At 31.9% G+C, this 6,153-nt stretch overlaps 1 long non-coding RNA gene across 2 annotated transcripts; it reads left to right on the forward strand.

The window, feature by feature from the left end:
- The first annotated feature begins 6 nt into the window (after positions 1–6).
- On the forward strand, positions 7–5,278 carry LOC136070353 (uncharacterized). Of its 2 annotated transcripts, XR_010631622.1 has the most exons (4): positions 7–2,768; positions 3,225–3,329; positions 4,029–4,082; positions 5,030–5,278. It is a non-coding gene; the product is annotated as an uncharacterized LOC136070353 (long non-coding RNA). The 2 variants fall into 2 exon arrangements; XR_010631621.1 differs by having other exon boundaries at positions 7–3,329.
- The last annotated feature ends 875 nt before the right edge of the window (positions 5,279–6,153 follow it).

A 6,153-nucleotide genomic window follows, 5' to 3' on the forward strand; every position in this document is an offset into this window, starting at 1 on the left:
GCATGTAAGCATTATCAGACAAAGATATGTTCGTGAGCTTTCGAAACCCTATGTATATGATTTAAGCATATTAATACTATTACTAATTCCACGAACATGATGTTTAAAGAAAAGAATGGAAATGCTATTATAATGAAATATTATGCAAAATAAGAAATGTCAGTATGATGTAAAGTATGAAATGTTTTCGGGTTATGTTCTCTGGTAATCTGAACTCTGTCAGTAGGGGTTAATTACTGACTTTCCATGGAAAATGTTATATGATTGGCCATTAAGTGGGACTGGCTCTGCTGTACCCGCCCCTTGTTGGTTACGGCCAACTTGTGGGGGAAGCCAACCTACCCCCATGGTTGGAAGATATGTATTATGATGTGATCTCGGGAATACCTGGCATTGTGGGGAATGCTGGATGCCTAGCACCGTGGTGCTAGAAGCCTCCCAAATAAGTACAGACTTATCAGATATGGACTAACCAACAAGTTATTTATGAACAGCTATGTTATGTTATTAATCATGAGAGAAGTATTTTGTTTAAATGCGTTGTGAAAAGTAAAAGCTCTCGTGAAAATAAGAAGTTTCTGATGAAAAGAAAGCTATTCATTAAAGATAAAAGTTTCTGAAGTTCTGTTATGCTATAAAGATAAAGTTTCTGAAGAAAGTACAAGTTTATGTTAAGAAGTTATCAGATATTTGTTTTTTTTATGAAACGTTAAGTTTTATGATTATGAAAGTTATAATATTTTACAAGAAGAAGTTTATGAAGGAAAGTTTTATTATTCTTTAAAATGCTTCTATTTTAAGACAAAGTTACTGATTATCTGATTTTAAGTTAAAATGATCATTTTGTAATGAAAATATATATATGGTAACTTTGTAAGAAATGAAAGAAATTCAATTCGAAATGCTTTGATAATATTATTCTGATAATAAAAGGGAGAACAATTATTTTCCTACGAAGAGCATATAAGTTATTATTATACATTGTATAAGATACTATGCATGAAAAGATGTTCTCCTATTCGAATACTCCTAGAATGAAATGATTTAATTTACATGCATACTTATTGAATTCTCATATATCTTACCTTTACTGAGCTGTGTAGCTCACCCCTTCCACTCTTTCAGTTAGTAGGTTTTATTTTGGAGCAGAGGGAGCCTTAGTCGAGTTTTGGAAGGAGCTGGTTTTAGTTTTATATGTATAGATCCTAAATTAGGAATTTGATGTTAGTTTTATAGCATTGTGTAATTTAGGATCTAATGAAAGTGTATACCTTAAAGCATTAAGAGATGTATTATGTGAAAGTATGAAATTTGAAAAACCTGGTGGATTATGTTATTCTTTAAGTTCAGTATAGATGCTCTGAATGTCAAGTGAAAAAGTATACCATTTAAGTGAAGAAACAAAGATGATATGAAAGAGGGAAGCCCTTGTAAAAGTTTTTCTAAAAGCTTTTGTTAAAAGTTAAGTTGGTTCTTGTTAATATCAGGTTTAAACTTGATATTAGCATGCCTATCATGGTCACAAATCCGGATATCGGGTTTGGGGCGTGACAGTTCAGGCAGCTCATGGTCATATTTTGGTGGACTTGCTAGATGAGATTCGTGCTTTGCGAGCCGACTTTGCGCATCTTCATTCATCCTCACCACCTCCTTTTGATGGCGACTTGTGATTGCCCTTTGGCATTCCGTCACAAAAAGGGGGAATGGAGTTTTTGACTTGTAGAGGAGTTTTTGTAGTTAGGGGGAGATTTTTTGTTTTTTGAGGAGCTTGTGGAGTTTTTAGATTGTATCTAGGTGCTTCACTTTGTATATCATTTTTGGGGATATTCATGTTAGGGGGAGTAACATTGATTGATATACATGTTATATTCATTGATTCTTGTTACTTTGTGATTCACTACTTATTGATTTATATTGATGAGTTGCTCATTCATATATGTCTTTATTTTGTGTTGTGTGAATCTTACAAGAATGTTATACCTGTTGTTTTACTCTTTTCTGTCACACATGCGTTTATGCGTTTGTTGAGTATTTTAGGAATATACAGGTTGATTCAACTAAGCTGCTGTCTACACTTGCAACCGATGGATAGTAGTTAGGGTTGAATTTGAGTTTATGAGCATTATTTTTGTAAAGGGCTTTTTACTTGTAAACTTTGAACTTTTAATTAGGGTTTTGTCACGGATTGCCAAAGGGGGAGTTTGTTAGGTTCTAAAGGTTTAAGAATTTATGTATTTAGAACTCTAATTTGTAATATTGGCAAACCATGATCAAAACAATATGTTTAGTCTTGTTAAAGTGTGCTCAAAGTTGATTAATTATTGTAAAATTGGAATCAAGAGACTGTAGATACATTGGGGCATTTTGGTCTGGCTCGATCGATCGAAGAATAGATTCGATCGATCGAAAGTCGACCAGATTGCGTTTTCTGTAGTTTTCGAACTCAGCCCTAACTCATTAAACGTTTAGGGTTTTATGTTTTTGCCCTAGGTATATAAGGCAAAACCCTAGCCACGTTTTTAGAGTTGCTCCAGTTGTATTGTTGCTCATACATTGCTGTTTTGTGTAAATCTCTTGTGAGATCTAGAGAAGCTTTCCTTTACACAAAGCTTAGGGTTTTCAAGATTGAGATTACTTCAACATCTTGATGATCAACTTGGTTGCTACCATTGAAGCTTAAAGAATATCAAGCGTGGGTGCTTGTAGCTGATTGAAGAATTCAAGAAAGAAGGAGTCCGTGGATTCAGAGCTTGCACGGGGTCGTGTCAGTAAGTTCTACTAGTAGGTAGCATTAGGAAGTCAAGCGGGGAGCTTGTAAGTCCTTTTGTATGAACTTCAATTCTTTCATAGTGAATTCAGTTTTGCCTTGAGGATCGGTGGGTAAAATCCTCCCCAGGTTTTTTACTGGTTTGGTTTTCCTTGGTGATCATATCTTGTGTTATTTATTATTCCGCTTCTTTATTTTCTTGATATGATTGTTTGATTATTTTAACCTAGAATTGCTTAATTTGACTAAGTAACAACTTGGCTAATTAACTAGGCTACTCAATCTGGTTGTGTGTTAAGGGGTCTAAATTTCCAACAATTGTAATACCCCACCTACTTTTATTTAAGGTTATTATAAAATTTTCTTTTAAATTTAATTGATGGGCCATAGGCATTATTTTTATTAGTAACTGCAACCTGCGAACCCACTAAGCCCATATCTCTAATACAAACTACAGGGTAGAGGAAGAGATAATCAAGGTTTTCATAGGAAGGGTTTTATCAAAGAGGCTAGGAGGTATTTTTTTCTTGGAGTTAATTGAAGAGACAACCGATAGTTCCAGGTATGATTTTTCATCTATTAGAAACAAAGAATTAAGGATTAAAATTTTATCTTAAAAACATTAGTGATATGTAGATTTGCTTCAAAGAGATATCTTTTCCTAGATTTTAGTTTACACTTTTGTGTTAGTCCTTAAATCCTTGATTGAGCCACGGAATTTCAAGAATCCGTGATTTTGGCTTAAGTCTTCTTCGGTTTTGTACATATAAATTATATATATAATGAGTCAATGATGCTGCCACCGTTCCATTGAGATTATGCTGTTAAAATCATTGAGGTTATATATTAAAGTTGGGAATCAGCTTGTTGGGGGTACGGTTCTCACTTTGTTCTCTGTGGGTCCCTAGATTTGTATATATCAAGTCTTCTATTAGACTTATATATATTAGGTCTTATTAGATTTGCCATGTTTTCTTTGATTATATTATTAGTTTAGGTTTGACCCTAAAGAGAAGGTGGCGTTCAGTAATAACATGAAGTCTTGTAGTTGGTTTTATTTGATATTTGTTATATTGGTCGATTGCTTTAGAATAGCTAATAGGCATATTCGGATTTGATGTTTTTACGTATGGGAACTAGTTCTGCCTATATTATGACTCTAGGAAAATAAAGAGAAGGTTGTGGAGGATTATAGTGTTTTAGGAAGTAGTTTATGATCATGAAATTTCATGCTTATTGATTAAAGTAATTTTTTGTTTAGAGCTTACGGAAGACTAAAAGTGCTCGGCTGTGTTCGGATATATTAGCAAGAGAGGTAAGTAATTATGCATAATATGCACAAGTTTTGTCCTTAGGTTTTTAGAAATTAAAGGTTTTCAAAAGTTATATTTTTAAGCTTACGTTTTAAAAGTTTATCAAAAAGCATTTTTATATTATTGAAAGAGAAATTTAGACTTTCAAATAGTGTTTTAAAGAGAAACTTTGGATTTTAAATAAAGTTTTGAACACCTAAATCCCATTTAAAAGATGACTTCTAAACCAAACTATTTTCCGGAAATAATTGAGTTTCAAAGTAAGTTTTCTAAAAAGATTCTTGATCTTTAAATTTGTTAAGACCAAGTGATTTCAATCATATTCCTATTCTCCAAATGGTATTTAAAATGTTTCTTTTAGCAAATTAAATTTTCAGATTTACTCAAGAATTGTATTATATTTATATAAACTCCTCAGTTTCTATTCGTTCCCCAAGAGAGTCAAGCATCCTTTGATTTATATTCAATTCGATATTGTGATATTTGCTATGCCTTTATATTTGGAATAATGGTTATTATTGAGAAAATTATTCTATTTTGTATATATTTTGTTTTGTGATATGTGACTCAAAATGAATGTTTTTAGAATTGATCAGATAACTGTGTAAATCCGCTCATAGGATTGTATGTGAGAATATGTGTTGATCTCTCACCAACAGGGGTTAGATGTTGGTATCCGCTCACAGGATTGTATGTGAGAATATGTGATGTGTATATGTGACTGTGCTCTGATCAATTATTTGTATGTGTTTTCTAAGGATTTTAAGAAGTGATTTCATATGTACTAAGTGATTCGTTATATGTTTTGGAATAATTATTTTTTTGATATCATTGAATGAGTTTGTGAAAATTCAAAATACTCGTGCTTTGCTTGACTCTATTTCGTTGTGTATTCTGTATAATTACTTACTAGATGTGTGGCTCACCCCATCAATTACATTTTTTTCAGATTAAAGTTTAGTTGGGGAACAGAACCTTTGGATCGCTTCGTAAGGTGCAGGGTAGAGCGTGAGAGTTTTAGGCGAAGTCAATAATACTTGAAGTCTTAAAGATTAATAGTTATTTTTTTGTATTCCGCTTTAGATTTCACAGCATTTTGGAGATTATTCTAAATTTGTGGATTTTAGTTATTGTAAGAGATTTATCAATAGCATTGTTTATTTGGAGTTTTGAATTATATTTAAACTAATTGTGTTCATTGAGTTATATAAGTTCAGTAGGTTAGTCATTAATCTAAATCCATGTTCCATGGATTTGGTTCGTGATAGTCATGCTCATGTTTCTTTTTGGATGACACTAAACTTTCATGTATCTTTTGCTTCACTATTTTTTTTTTCCCAAATGGAATCATAATTCATACATCAAATCTACAAATTGCCAACTTGTTACTGAGATCCATGCAACCTTATGGTAACCCATTATATTGAGGGAATCCACAATAGGGATAGTAGAATCAAATCCTAACCTAATTCATTCCTTGACTCTGACAAAAGGAAGCATGATTGGACAAAATCCTTCACCAAACACCCCATTAATAGGGGGAATTAAGGAGTTCCACGTTCCCAACCCCTTTATAAATATTAAATATTTATATGGAGAATTTGTTATGATCCTAGTGTTCCACATTACTTAAATGTAAACTTAAACATGTGTATATAAGCTCTTGGATACCTTTCCCTTGCAAGTTGGTTTTCAAGAGTAAGTTTTACCCATGAGTTCCTAATAGAATTAAAGAGTTCCAAGTTCCAAACCCCTCTATAAATATTAAAGGATAAAATTTGGCTACAACTCCACTCAATATTTTTTATTATTAGATGTGAATTTTAACAAATCCAACATTAGATTATATTTCTTCTTATATCCTTCATGCTTGCAAAATTTTTAAAAGATCTATAGCTATGTCATCAATTAAATGTTCAAATTTCAAATTTTGTAGTCTAAAATTTAAATGTTTAAATTTCAAAATTTTGTAGTTGATCTAAAATTATGTATAAAAAATAAATTTATGAATTGAATAATAAATAATATACAATTAGCATGAAATTTGATATACATGTTAAGTATATAAAGAAC

Source organism: Quercus suber, unplaced genomic scaffold, assembly GCF_002906115.3.
Source record: "Quercus suber isolate HL8 unplaced genomic scaffold, Cork oak 2.0 scaffold_227, whole genome shotgun sequence".
NCBI lineage: Eukaryota > Viridiplantae > Streptophyta > Magnoliopsida > Fagales > Fagaceae > Quercus > Quercus suber.